Raw genomic sequence first — 15330 nt, 5'->3', positions numbered from 1 at the left:
TTTCATGCCAAACAGAACAGGCAAAGTGCAGAACATAATGCCTTTTCAAATGCTGGAGTGTAGATACTAGTACCGCATGTCTTGCGTCAGTGAAACATATTATATATGCTTGCCCGTCTTCTTTATTTCCCCTGCTGAGTTGCATTTGTATGCATCCATTTGCGTCATTATATGATGTGCATTTTTTGTGGAGTGCTTATTTAATATTAATTAGAGGCGATGAACATGTGGCACATTTGTGATGAAGCAAAGTATTTGCCAATTGTGTTTTATATGTACATATATATAAATATATATACGGTTGTATATAGATTTATATATATGTATGACGGCGTAGGGCGAATAAAAAGAACCCTGCAGATCTTGGCATTGTCTGTTCGCTTCCTTGGGATGGGTAGTGGTGGCCAACGTTGGTGGTGGCAGCATGGTTCCATGTGGTAGTATGCTGCTTACTGCTAAATAGAGCGAGAAATTATGCATGCTGTGACCAGACGTTTTAGAAACATCCACGGGAACTAAACGCAGCAAGTTAAACAGGAGAACAATTTGCCATGGATTTTTCATGCTCTATTTAGGATATAGCAGGTAATGCAATCCTTAGCAAATACTCTCGCGTGATGTGCATATTCCACGTGTCCAGTAACTCATTTAGTTATATGAGAGCACACGAATGATACGGCTTCCCACATTGTCATAGGAGATTATTGGAAATGTGTCATATGGTATTTTTAAATACAGATGATCTCATTGCTTCATATGTAGGTTTTTATTTTTCTCCGAATTCAATGAGCCACATAAGAGGAAAATATAGGCGGCCGTCTTGTAATTCAATATAGCGCTAAGTCACATGCTTTTCTGTTGTAAAACAAAACATTGCATGGAGGATGTCTCAGATAATAACCTTACTCGGCAATGAGCGCATGCAATAAATAATCCCTGCGGTCGGTGGCCACAGTACCCATTACCTAAAAATGTAATTGTTTGGATTTAATGTGGCAAAAACACGATAATATTAGTAGACACCGTAGTAGGACACGTATGGCTAGCCTAGGCGAAGCAGCCGTCGTCCGCGGGATGTGGACGCTAGGGACATTATAATGTACTACTATCATTCTGAAGGTTTCCAAAGTGAAACATGTAAAAAGGGCTCTGTATGACAAATCAGTTCTACATAATCCCACAAGGAGGAGGAAGGATATTGAAAGGGAAAATAGGCATCCGCCCGTATGTAGTACAAAGCTACTGGGGAATCCATTAGGGTTTCTCAGAAACAAAAGCTTCCTATGGCAGTAAGCAGCGCGAAAAGCAAGACGACGCACACAGGCAGGAATGAGAAGAACAAGCGCTGACTTTCAACTAAGCTTCTTTAATCAGAAGTAAAACATACATACATGCATCACCCAGCCGAACGGTGCATGCGCAAAGAAAATTTCCAGACCCTTTTTTTCCTCTCCCTCAAAAACCAAAGCACACCCATTGCTTCATGTTATTCCAAGGTCACTCCAAGACGTTTCATTCCAAGACCATTCCAAGATCATTCCAAGAGATCATATGATCTCTTGGAATGATCTTAGCGTGTTCCAATAGCGTGTTCCAATATTATACTGGCAAGGAGTATCTCTCTTATAGTTGAGCTATAGGCAAATGCTCTGAACTTGTAAAAATTTATTTATGTACGAGAAAGTGAGGTGGGACTTAATGATCTAGCACGACTGAAAAAAAAAGTGCATTCTATCCTGTGTTTTAGCTAACATTATTTATTCTTAGTCTATTAATAATAAGCTTCTGTTACGTTTCGCTACAGATTTGGTGATAAGAATAATGGTATGGCTCCTTCTGGCTACTTTTTGTTTACGTTCTGGCTTCTTTTCGAATCTGCCCAATGGTGCACTTGGGAATCACCTTCCGTCGGTGTCTTCTCGCACTGTTTTTCGTTTCAATACACATGACCAACCGCCACTTCCGATGTAAGAATTGCCGTTCTGTGTAGCTGTAGTCTGAGCAGAAAGCAGAAGGTGGTTTCTCCGTTCAAATAAAATGATAAATAACTGCTTTGTTTTCGGCGTTCTTTCTCGCATCACGATATAGCCGCATCCCACGGTAACAGAGGAGGCGGTAGACACGACCTGCTTAATTTCGCTCGGCCCCTTTGAACAACCGGCTCACCTGAAAGGCTCTTTATCTTAAAAAAAAAGAAGCAGAAAAACGCTATGCGGCTCGCTGAACACGCTGGGCGCTTACACACACAACGGAACTATTTCCATTCTTTCGCTTCTGAAATCCTTCAGACAGATTAATATAAGGTGATTGGCAGTTAACACCCTTGACAGCGAGCACTCGCGATAGCACAATCTGTGGTAGCAAGCACAGCCGAAACACTGCCATTCAACACCACAATCCAGAAACCACAGCACATGCGCCAAGCGAAAGTGCCGCCGTGGCCTTTGGTATATCGTAGCCATCTTTGTTTATTTGAACAGTATTACCAACACAAGCAGCCGATTCTGGAGTTGCGAAGTGGCCCAGCTCTTGATCTCACGTCACTGCGCCAGTGTTGTCAACCAGTTTCCAGAAAATACCCTACGTCACGGTCAAAATTACCCTACTTTACCCTACACGATTTTTTTCATTACCCTACATTTTACCCTACTCCTACAGTACAGACTTTACTTCGTAATACGCTTCAGACTACACTTCACTGTATGACATGCGGACGTGCGGTGGCGCTCAAGTCGGCAGTTTGAAAATTAGTTTTTAAGATGTTTCGAGGAGAGACTAATGGCATCTTCTTCAAATCTCACCGGTGCCCACCAAGGTGTGCAGTTTCGTTCAAGCATCATAGTGCCTGGGCAGCCCGGTGCGCACCGGTGCTATTTGTCGAAGATGGCACAAGGACCACGAAAGACAGCATATGGGAAGATAAAACGTTCCTCTGTGTGTATGAGAAGAGCGTTGACTTTTAGTTCAGAAAAAGAACTAGGAGTCTCATCATCAGCAAGTATACAGCTGGCAGTGTAAGCAATATTGTCACAAAGAGCTTTATTCATAAACAGTCAGAGAGGCGGAAAAGATTTATTGGATAGCAGCGGAGGAAAGAAAACCGGCTGTGGGTAACTACCGAAAGGGTAATAAGCAAGGGCACATTTTCTGATAATTCAGGGGGAAGCGCTTTGCTGTTTGAAGCGAGGTCGGGTTGCCTTGGAACGCGAAGTTATAAAGCGAGATTCAGTAAAGAAGGAAAATTCACATGCGTGGGGAAGGTAAAGAAACGATGGAACATGCTTGAATTGAATGTGACGATACACACTCGGTCGTATGTTAGGCCAGTAGCCTACAAGAAGCCTTGAGTTTTAGGGACAGCAAAGGAGAGGTAAACAGACAGCTAAAAGTAAAAGATGACTGGAGGACTAGTGACGAAAAAGTAGGCAGAAAGTTATAACTAGTTGGTAATTCATTTATGCGACTTTAGCGCAAACTTCAAAGACGATGGACGAAAAACTGCGACTCACAGAGGCAGAAAGCAAAAAAAAGCAGGAAAACTAAGGTTAAGATGCGTTAAGCGCAGAAAGTTGGGCTGTGAATTTATAAGGCTTTTTATAGGAAGAGCACCTCGATACTGCTAGGCAAGATACCAGCCCCAATTGTAGTAGTATCAATCAATCAATCAATCAATCAATCAATCTATCTATCTATCTATCTATCTATCTATCTATCTATCTATCTATCTATCTATCTATCTATCTATCTATCTATCTATCTATCTATCTATCTATCTATCTATCTATCTATCTATCTATCTATCTATCTATCTATCTATCTATCTATCTATCTATTTAGCGTGCCCAGGAACAACCGTAAGGTCTTTGTGCATGCAGGCACACGCAAAAATAAAACAATAAAAGTTAGCAATGCAATACAGGCAGTCTTCAGAAATAACAAGAGCAAAAACGCGTAGACAAAGAGAAATGAACAAAAAAGGGGATGAGTAAAAAAATTCGGCAGATCCCACGCATTGTGGGAATCGATTTCATGCGAAGCAGTCACTCAGTAGTTCTATGCTGTATTTTGGGTTTTGAGCCAAGCGTTACGAGGTGGATCGAAGTGTTTTTGTAAGTGTAGTAGCTGTGTGCACATCCTGGGCTTACCGGGCACGTGGACAACACTGGCGTTTAAAGGGTAACTTACAGTGCGACATAACGTCGACCCTCACGTTAGAGTACATACATCAGTATTATCAAAACTATAGGTGCACTTTATGGTGCAATCATGCGAATATCATACTTTACTTTCGTTCATGTATTCCTGCGCGGTCGAACAATGCTTCCATATAGCTTGTTGAATCATAGGAATACAAATGTGATGTCTATTAGACTGCTATAAAAGGGGAGCCAGCACTGGAACCACAAACGTTATTCTGATATGACTCCTGCATCGTAGGAGTACATATGTAGTGTTTATTGCTTTCTTGTAACATTAGATGGCCAGCACCACAACCACATTTGACGTTGCACCGCCATTATGCCTGCATAGGCTCTTCCTCCATGCCCCGCCACGGTGGTCTAGTGGTTATGGCGCTCGACTGCTGACCCGAAGGTCGCGGGATCGAATCCCGGCCGCAGCGGCTGCATTTTCGATGGAGGCGAAAATGTCTGAGGCCCGTGTACTTAGATTTAGGTGCACGTTAAAGAACCCCAGGTGGTCAAAATTTCCGGAGCCCACCACTACGGCGTCTCTCATAATCATATGGTGGTTTTGGGACGTTAAACCCCAGATATTATTATTATTAGGCTCTTCCTCCAAACGAGGTCATAGATCTGGCGTGGCTCTGTGGTAGAATACCTATTGCCACGCAGAATGCTTAGTTTGGATTCCTACTGGGATCCTAATTTTTATTATTTCCATTCGTCGGGTCAACGCTGCCGATGTCGATTTTGCTTGACGCTCTCGCACATATATTGCCAATCTCTGTTCTCGCCGTTCATAGGTAGATCTGTCAATCACCTTTGGCGCATACCCGTACACATAGGCGTGCGCAGGGTTCCCCTTCAGGGGGAGGGGCGAGGTTCATCGCGCACCCCCCCCCTTTATTAGGTCAATATATGGGGCAGACTTTGCGCCCCCCTATTCTTATGTGACTAGGGGGGGGGGAGGCCGCCTCCCTGCCCCCCCCCTCCTCTGCGCACGCCTATGTCCGTACACAATGGCCCTTGGTAAACGGGTATGTGCCACACGTGTCTGGAAGAAAGGGTTTGACGAATATGACCCGACACTCATATTCGTCAAATCCTCTTACCTTCCCATGACAATTTTGGTCTACACCAAGTTAAGGAGGCGATCATGAGAGCACCCAGACGTAGGCGGCTAGATAGATAGATAGATAGATAGATAGATAGATAGATAGATAGATAGATAGATAGATAGATAAGATAGATAGATAGATAGATAGATAGATAGATAGATAGATAGATAGATAGATAGATAGATAGATAGATAGATAGATAGATAGATAGATAGATAGATAGATAGATAGATAGATACGCTCAAAGTGCCAAAGGTTCGCTAAGAAATGCTTCGCATTTAATAAGAGAACACGAGAAATTTGAAGGGGAATAAAAAATTAGATTGCGCATATACATGTATGCAGAAAGACGGAGAATGGAAGACTTCGTACATTGTATCATACTACGTCAAGGCAGTGTAAGGCTCGGATAAAAACAATGACTGTGGACTATGAAAAACGTCAAGATCAAGAAAATTAACATTATAGACTTTGTATTCTGTGAACGGTAGACTGTTGGGGGAAGCAGGCGGGTACATGAAACGGTCTATTCTCTCAATAATAATAATAATAATAATAATAATAATAATAATAATAATAATAATAATAATAATAATTAATAATAATAATCAATCAATCATTTATTTAACGTGCCCAGGAACAACCTAGGTCTTTGTGCTGGCGCACGCAAAAAAAACAATAAAAATAAACAATACAATACAGACAGTTTTCAGAAATAAAAAGAGCAAAAACACGTAGACAAGAGAAATGAACACAAAAGGGGAGGAGTAAAATAAGACAACACGAGAAATATTGACGGGGAATAAAAAAATTAGATTGCATATATACAACTATGTGGAAAGACTGAGAAGGGAAGACTTTGTACATTGTGCCACACTATGTCAAAACAGTGCAAAGCTCGGATAAAAACAATGATTGTGGCTATGAAAACGTCAAGATCAAGAAAATTAACAATATAGAGACTTTGTATTCTGTGAACGGTAGAGTGTTGGAAGAAGCAGGCGGGTACATGAAACGGTCTGTTCTCTCTGGTTAACTTACGCGGAATTCGAAAATTTACACAATTGAGAAGTACAGGGCAGGATATGATACCGTGGACTAGCTTGTAAAGAAATAAGAGATCAGAGCGATTTCATCGGCAGTGAAGTGATGGCAGTGATAATAATTCAGCAGTATTTGAACGAGATCCAGAGTCATTTTTAGCAAAGCGATGGTTATATATGCTGAGGAATTTGTTCTGGACTCGTGTTACCGCTGGATTGAGCAATGCCATTCCATATCACGGACGCATACTCAAGTTGCGGAAGACATATTGCCGTGTACAATTTGTGTAGGGCCATGGGAGACCGGAATTCTCGAGATATTCTACAAACACATCCGAGAGAACGAAGGCCCCGCATAGCAGCACGCTTAACGTGAGAAGAGAAGTTTAATGCGCTGTCAACAACAACACCAAGATCATTGATTTCATAAACCTTGCATAACGGCACAGAATTGACAGAGTATTGAAATGACACGCTAGATGTTTTGCGAGCGATAGACATGAATTTTGTCTTCGAGGTATTCAGAGAAAGGTTATTACAGTTGCACCATTCGGAAAAAGAGCGCAAGTCTGACTGCAGCAAGCGACAGTCGTTAACTGAATGAATTTCCTTAAAAATCTTGATGTCATCGGCATACAAGAGGAAAGAAGAAGTACGAATGGCAAAAGAAACATCATTAACGTAAATTAAAAATAGGAGTGGGCCTAATACCGACCCTTGAGGGACCCCACTAGTCACTTTATACAAAGAAGACGTTTGGCCATTTACGGCTACATAACAATATCTATTGAGCAGATAGCTCTGCAGGAGATTCACAACTGACAAGTCAACATCAAAGTGCGCAAGTTTAACCATAATCAGTGTGTGGCTGACTACGTCAAAAGCCTTGCTCAGGTTACAGTAAATTACGTCAACCTGTCCTCTTTGAGAAATAGGTGTGGAGATCTGCGTCATGAAACTAGCAAGATTTGTGGTAGTTGAGCGGCCAGCGAGAAAACCATGTTGATTAGGAATCAATGAGTTCTTCACACTAGACGACAATATGTTGTGAAGAGCCAGCTCGAAGATCTTTGATGTGGCACATAGTAGAGAAATCGGACGATAATTAGAAGCATTTGTTTTAGAGCCCGACTTAAATACTGGAAAAACACGAGCAGTTTTCCACATGCAAGGAAATGTGGAAGTGTCCAGGCAGTTATTAAATATCGTAGTCAGTACTGGGACAAATATACTACCATAAGCTTTTAGTATGGCGGAGGGGATGCCATCTGGCCCACATGATAAGGATGGTTTTAAGCGCTTAATGCATTCGCAGATGAGATTTTCATCCAGCGACAAAGCACTGGATGAGCTAACCGCCTTGGGCTGTTGTCTGATATCAGTGATAGAGTCTGAGGCCTTATAAACGGATGAGAAATGCGTGGCAAAACAGTCAGCGACTGCCTGCACTTCTACCCCATTTGAGTCCAGTAGTCTGAAGGACTCTCCGCTTTTGCTGGACCGTTTACGTACATACTTCCAAAACTCAGCCGGCCTGTCAGAGGCGCTTTTTTCTAAGAATTCAATATACGAACTATGATCCCGTTTATATAGGCGTTTAGAGAGAGTTCGAAAGAAGCTGAACTCTTCCTTCCACTTGCTGGATGGAGAACATTTAGATTTCCTGTGTGCGTGATCTTTATGCTTCAGTGCACTGATAAGTTCAGATGAGAACCAGTGGGGATATTTACGTTGTTTAGGTGTATATTGGGGAATAAAATTACGCATGCTGCTCAGTACAAGCTCCGTAAACCGATCAACCTGCTCATCAACATTTGGTTTGTCAGTAACCTGTGACCACTCAACGGTAGACAAGTGATGATAGAGGCCCGTGTAATCACCTCGCTTGAAGGCAAATCTCGGAGATTTGTTTGCGTAACTGCTGAATCTCGTTGTTTCGGCTGATGCGGATAATCTTACGTTAAGTGGTGGGTGGAATTTGTCCGGACGTACAAGAGAGATGTCGGAGCGGGAAACTTCAAGGGGTTGATCGTTTGACACACACAGGTCTAAGACGTTGCCACTGGAATTGACGACTGAGTTATGTTGCAGTAGGGAATTAAACGCCAGAAAGTCCAAGAGCAGGCTGCACTTTTTCTCTATGAAATGATTGTAATGAGAAAAAGTAAGCGTGCTCCAGTCAATTCCAGGTGCATTGAAATCCCCAAGAACAATAATTCTGTGCCCACTATGAGAAGATACCACAAGTTCAATGGAAGACATGGCATCATGAAAAGAGGCAGGGGACATGCTGGGCGGTAAATAGAAACATAAATAATAATAATAATAATAATAATAATAATAATAATAATAATAATAATAATAATAATAATAATAATAATAATAATAATAATAATAATAATAATAATAATAATAATAAAGCTTGGTGAAACGCTGGCCAGAGCGTCGTTATACAGGGAACGTTCTAGCATCTATCCATACACTATCGTAAAAAAAAACAACTCGCATTGTCCGAACTCGCCTGACTCGAAGGTGAAAGCCATCTTCATTTCTTCTCAGTCGATCGTTTTGATCCTTTAGAATAACAGAGAGCTGAGCTAGTTGGTAAGTATTCATTCTAAAACGCAGAGCGTGCAAACACGAACACAAGAAAGAAGACACCTTAAACACCGACTAACAACTGCAAATGCGCACAACGGCGTAAGAGAAAGAAGGCACGAAAACTTCTCTGCCCATGCCCAGACAACAGGCGAACCTATCAATCCGGCACGCGTGGGGGTCTATGTGAAGAATAACTGTTAAGACATTTGATTACTTCTTTATGCAAGTTAATCGACGGTTGTCTCACGCATGGACAACAGATATGCCATGCCTCAGTCATATTGATCTCCCAGTCCTCAAAAGATTTCTGCACTTAGCGTGCTTTTCCATTACCTCCGGGATCAGAGGCATTGCAAGCTTTCTGCAGCTCACCAGCATCGGAAATCCGCCCGCCCGCCTATGACTAAGGGACGATGTCATGTGATCACGTCATCATGTGACTTCACGTTACGTGATGTCACAGTGACGTCACAAATTGTGGCGATCTGAGACTTCACCATGACGTCATGAGGTCATGTCATTATATGATGATGATTTTTTGCATCACTTTTGCTGACCCCGCCGGTCACTTTTCGTATAGTTGATGAGGCATGTGAGGCTTTCGCCCACATAACTCGAACCGACCGCCGTGGCAACAATTTAGGGCCTCCCCGAAATGAACGAATGAAAGACGACGGAGAGGAAAAATACCATGCTAGCACAGGGATGTGTGACGTATTATCTTTCGTCTCTGCCTTGTGCTGGTTACATGTGAATTAAAACAGTTCCAATTTTATTCGCAGAAAGATTTAGTTTTCGGGTGTCACCCTCGGAGAGGTCAAATCCATCGTCTGCATATTTCGCTTATAGATGACTAGTTTTCCCTCGATGACGAGCGAAAAGTGTAATTTGCCCTACATCTGATAAGAATATCGCATTACCGCCCTACTACCCCACGCTGCCTGGAAAATTCCGAAAATACGCTACAAGTAGGGTAATTACCTTGCGGTTGGCAACACTGCACTGCGCTCGTCCAGCGCAACGATACCTATCGTGTACAGTCAAGGCCAATAAGTTCTTTCTCAAGGAGGTCAGTTGTTAGGGCGATACTGAGCGGGAAGAAGCGGAGGGGTTGCCTTCGTTCCAGAGTTCGCTCGCAAAGGCTAAATGCGTGACGTGATATTCTCTCTAAGTTTGCTTCTCTCTCCATATGTCACTGATATCCGCAAATCACTAGGATTTCTTGAAGAGATAAAAAATTTGTGAACGCGGGGGGTCGCTGAGGCCGACAATCGGACTTGTCTTCCGCAAGGCTGCAAATGTTGCAGCTGCAGTTGCAGCCATACAGTTGCAGCAACAGTTGCAGCCTTGAAGAAGACAAGCCCGCCTGGTCGAAACGTCGCTTCCAGCGACAACCCGTGTTCACGAGTTTTTCATCTCTTCAAGCTTCCACCTTTCCCTGAACTTCTGCCATTTTTTAGTATAGATTGTGGAATTCTGTGGCGCAGCTTCGTCCGCGCTCTCTGACGTAGCGATCACGTGTTCAACCATTGCTACTTTTGGGGGTGCAGTCGCGGAGCGTTGCCTTTTGCGATGCCAATGCATCTTGTCAGTGGCGTAGCCGGAGAGGAGGGAGGGGGGCTCCCGCCCCCACCCAGAAACTTTTTAATTTTGCGTGTGTATATACCAGACCCGTAGCCAGAAATTTTTTTTCGTGGGGGGGGGGGGGGCACTTCCTGAACCCCTTGACTATTTGAGAAAAACACCTATTTTCAGTATTTATTTTTGGTAAGAACACCTGCTTCACCTAAATTTCGGTGCGTGTGTATATAGCAGCTCCCCCCCCCTCCCCCGGCTACGGGCCTGGTATATACTTAACTTGCAACTATGTCGCACCGCGGTACTCTGGGATACGATTTCGCGGCATGCGCAGCCATTACCGAGCACATGGCAGCAGACGACACCGACTCAAGCTGTGCGGCTCTCGTCTTTCCCGTCAACGCTGCACATCGCAACGGTGATTTGTGCGATATTTTGCTGCTCCACGAGAAGTGTAAATCAATAATAAAAAGAAAAACCAGACGCGGGGACGTACTGTTTGCCAAACGTGATCACAAACTTGTGCCACCGCACGAAAGGGCTGTCCGAGAAGCGGAGCACATGGCTTATGCGCGCGTAAACAGCAAGGACCTCAGACGTTGCACAACGTTTGTATGTACGGGTGTCACTTATAACAGGCAAGTTATGCTTCCGAATCTCCTCACCTTTTCGCCGAGTGTATCACCACGGAGTTATGCGCAAGGTCAATTTTTGTAGAAACGTGAAGCACCGAATGGAACACAGCGATCGCGCCTTGGTTTTCGGGAGGTCCTCCTATAGCTCTTCGGTGACGAACCCGGACTGGGCGCCAAACATGTTATTGGGCCATTGTTTTATGCAGCAATCAGCGACGAAATCTATGCAGTTTGAGCGCCGCAAAATGCAGGCGGCGAAGAGCGCCGCTGTAGGTGACTCGTGCGAAGTTGTTTCAACCATTACGTGCGTCATCATTGACACAGCAGGCTGCATAATGGCCTGAACGATTCTCGTTCGTCATAAGCGCAAGGCAAATGATCAATACACGCGCACTACGCCGAACGATCCGCGCACGAACGTAAACACAGCGCGGTCACTGAGACGTATGTGCTCGGTGATGGCGGACAGAAGACAGGAACTGACGTCACTTGCAAGCTATGTATACACACGCACACATATAAATGCAGGCACGAACATACATTGTAGGGTGGGACCGCCCCCCCCCCCCACCCCGAAAAAAAATAAAGGAAAAAAGAAATTCTGGCTGTGTTTCTGTTTCTCGTGCTTTTCACGCTTGGCCAGTAGTCAGAGCCATAGAGTTTCCTACAATAACCTAGAGGGAACTATAGCGCTGCGATCGTTGAGCCACCATGGGAAGGATAAGAATGATGGGTAGTACACGGATTTGCCTAATCTTCGTGCTTACGGTTTCCAACGCACATGTGACTTTATTTATTGCTTTGTTTTGGCCTCCGTTTCGGATAAAAGAAGAGACCGTTGTGAACTTCGTGACCAGGTTTGAAATGGTGAGCCTAAAAAAGATTAAAGTGGTGAAGTGGAAGTGCTGACTTTTGCTGAACTTCGTTTTGCGACAAAGCGGATGCAGGCGACGCGGAGCCAAACGGAGCCGAAAGAACGAAGTTTAGACGAATCCGTGTACTACCCATCATTCCCATGCTGGCTGGAGAGCCATGCGTTGCAGCTCCCATAAATAATAGCGCCAGAGTTCCCTCTAGTAAATATTGTAGAAAACTCTATTGTCCATCCCCATTATCTACGGGATCAGACGGCCGAGAATGGTGGATGATAAGACTATAGCATAGAATAAGGCATAGGGCATCGCTCCGCGGTCGCAACCCTGGCTCCAGCAACGTTTTCCTTCGTCCAAGCGGAAAAGGCAAGAACGGGCCTTACAGAGTAGGCCGTACTGTGCCTACAACTACAGTGTTCTACAACGTAACCTCGACAGGACGCGGGCCCGCCCGCTAATGTTAGCTATGCGACATTTGTTTTCGTGGCCGCTACAGGGAGCGACCGCAGCGCCGCCATTCGGTAGAGCCTGAAACGCCTGTTTTAGGCACTTTTTCTCCCTGAAGACGGCCACTGGCCTAGGTACTGAGGAGAAGAACGCCCCTAGCTCCACTTGTCCCTATCTTGATCGGCAGCCATAAGCCATGCCGGCCATGCGCGCTTCACGCCGGTGTCAACCAACGCCAAAGTAAGTTTTTGCATTCGCTGTCCTGCGGTGTTTTCTACCGCGCGACGGAGCAAATGAGTTAAACGGGCCAGGCCTTCTGCCTGGTGTGTTGTGTTTGTGTGCCGTTCGCCTTCGAACTCTACCTTTGTGAATTTGCACCCTGTGTGAGCATGGGCCAGTCAGAGTATATGATTACACCACAGTACAAGTGCTTAGCTCGAGCTCGGTTGTAGTCGAGGTGGAACTGCATTCAACAATTCATTATTTACGTGACGCTACGGCCTCAGTCCCGAAACTTGATTTGGTGCAATTATGTTACTGTTACTGCAGCTTCTGATCGGTGCAGCTATTTTGCTGGAGGGAGGCTTCAATGTAATAGAGTTACTGTTTTGTACTACATGTCCGTGTCGTTCCATTTGATATGTCATGATACACTTCACGTGTAGATGGTCGACGCTACCATCTGTCCAATACATTACATGGTTCTCAGTGCAACTGTCTAGCGCTAATTGTACCATTTTTATTACGTACCTCACTTCGCTGCAAGTGTGCTTCTTCACAGCCCTGTGCTTCTTCGCAGCACGGGGCACAGGCATAACAATTGCAGCACGTTTGATGTAATGCAGTCCTACCATCAATTTGTATAGGCAAGACAACACATAGGACAGTGCACATTGGAACTTTGTGCAAAGTTTAGGTATTCCCTGTGACCTTGGGCGCTGCTGACAAATGTGCCATTTGTCTGGTTTGTGTAGAATGCTAGAATAATTTGCTGCATCAGCCAAGGCAAAGCAGAAAATTAAGCTGGAAATGGCCACTTCTCCGCATTACAAGCTCTGTGTAGTGGTGCTGTAAATTCTGCATTGCCAGATATTGTTGCGTTAGAATCTGACTACCTGCAAAATTTTGACTGGCACAAGCACCCAGTTGCTGTATTTCTGGTAGACCAGCTGCACTATTATTACAGCTGTCGTTTCCCTTGGTTTTGTCCTAGCAAAGACGCCACCTGGTTCAAACAGCCCACGTACAACTGTGATTAAAACTGTGAATAGCATGCACACATACACACTTTAATCGCTATGGTTTACCTTTAGATGCAACAGATTTCAAAGAACACTGACTGCAATGGTTGATATCACTTCCTTTAGAAACTTGCTCAAAGCACATATCATTCTGGTGTAAAGCAGCTTGCACAGTTGTAAGAAAGCGGGCAGTTACCATTACAATTTGCAGTGTTCCACTACTTCATTCTTTAAGGGCTCCTCAACCACTTTTCCAAGTAATCATCGAATGACCTCAGTATCGGGCCTCACGAATCGATTGCCGCAAAAATTTCTTGAATTCGTCAAGAACGAATAGAGTTACAGGGATTGTCACACGCTTTCAGTGCTTCCCCTCTTCTCTCAGCTTGCTTGAAGGTACACATGGAGGGATGGCATAGAGGAAAGAATTCACGTCATGAGCTTGAGCATTCGTAATGAAACACGATTGCTCTCTGCTGTCATTCCTGTGCATGAGTGTGGCTACTATAGAGCACAGGGCCAGCGTGTGGCAGCACCTGGGTGGCAAGAAACGTATCTTATCCAAATGCCGCTCTTTATTTATGTGGGATATTGGCCTGCTATGTGTTGTTCAATGTCAAACAGCAGGTGCCGACAGCTGCGAAGAGAGTGAGCACAGCCCCCCTGTATGAAAAGAGGGTGCCTGTGAAAATGGCAACTTCACGCTCCACTTCTAATCTCTCCTTGTTGCGCATGACTGCAAGGCTTGGCTGAGCTTTTCATAGTGGTGTCTGCTTTCCACAGGATGTGGTTTCTGAGCAAAGAAACAACTGCTTGCAGCGCGAACTCAACAGAAGACGCGGTGCTTGTTCGTGCCTTTTGTTTTTGTGTCAAGTTCACACTGCAACCAGTTGTTTCTAATGATCTACCAACTTTCCAACTCTCGTTGACTATGTTTTCTCACCAAGACTACATTTTTTCACCAAGCCTGACGGGTGGTTCATGACCTCTTATAACAACTTTTTCATGAGCAGAGTATCCTTAAAGCTTCATGCAACATTAAAAAAAAATCATAGAATTGGCCCACATTAGTAAACACAAAAAAGTGAAAAATTACATTTATTGAAATTCTACATCTGTCTTTCCACTACTTTTTTTTTTTCTGTGTGCGATTTTCAACTTTAGAAGGCGTCTGATTATTTATTTATTTGAGAATACCTCACAGGCCCCGTAAGAGGCATAGGGTGAGGGGGCATACAGTACAATTCAATACATTGTATGGTTGTATACACACTCTACATTTCAGAATTCTAAATGTGCATGGTGTGGCTGCACTATAACATGCATAAAATATACAGCTGTATCGTTACCAGGAAATGGCTATATTTTCACATTGAGCAGAGGCATCTGCATATTTAAATAAGTGTTGCAATACTTTATTGGATGGCTGTGCAGTTGGGCACATGTGGCTGGCGGTTATCACAATATTTGTATACAGGGCAATCTTGAGCGGTCATGCTTTATACCCTATAGATCTTCGACTAAGATTTTCTTGCTTGTTACTTTTATCAGTATCGAAACTTTGCAGTATTCATGCACCTTACAGTAGCTTTTTTTTTTGGCGAAACCGACCTG

This window comes from Rhipicephalus sanguineus, chromosome 8 (genome assembly GCF_013339695.2).
Source record: "Rhipicephalus sanguineus isolate Rsan-2018 chromosome 8, BIME_Rsan_1.4, whole genome shotgun sequence".
In the NCBI taxonomy this organism is placed as follows: domain Eukaryota; kingdom Metazoa; phylum Arthropoda; class Arachnida; order Ixodida; family Ixodidae; genus Rhipicephalus; species Rhipicephalus sanguineus.
The sequence above is the reverse complement of the archived record's forward strand: the minus strand, read 5'-3'. Positions refer to the sequence as shown.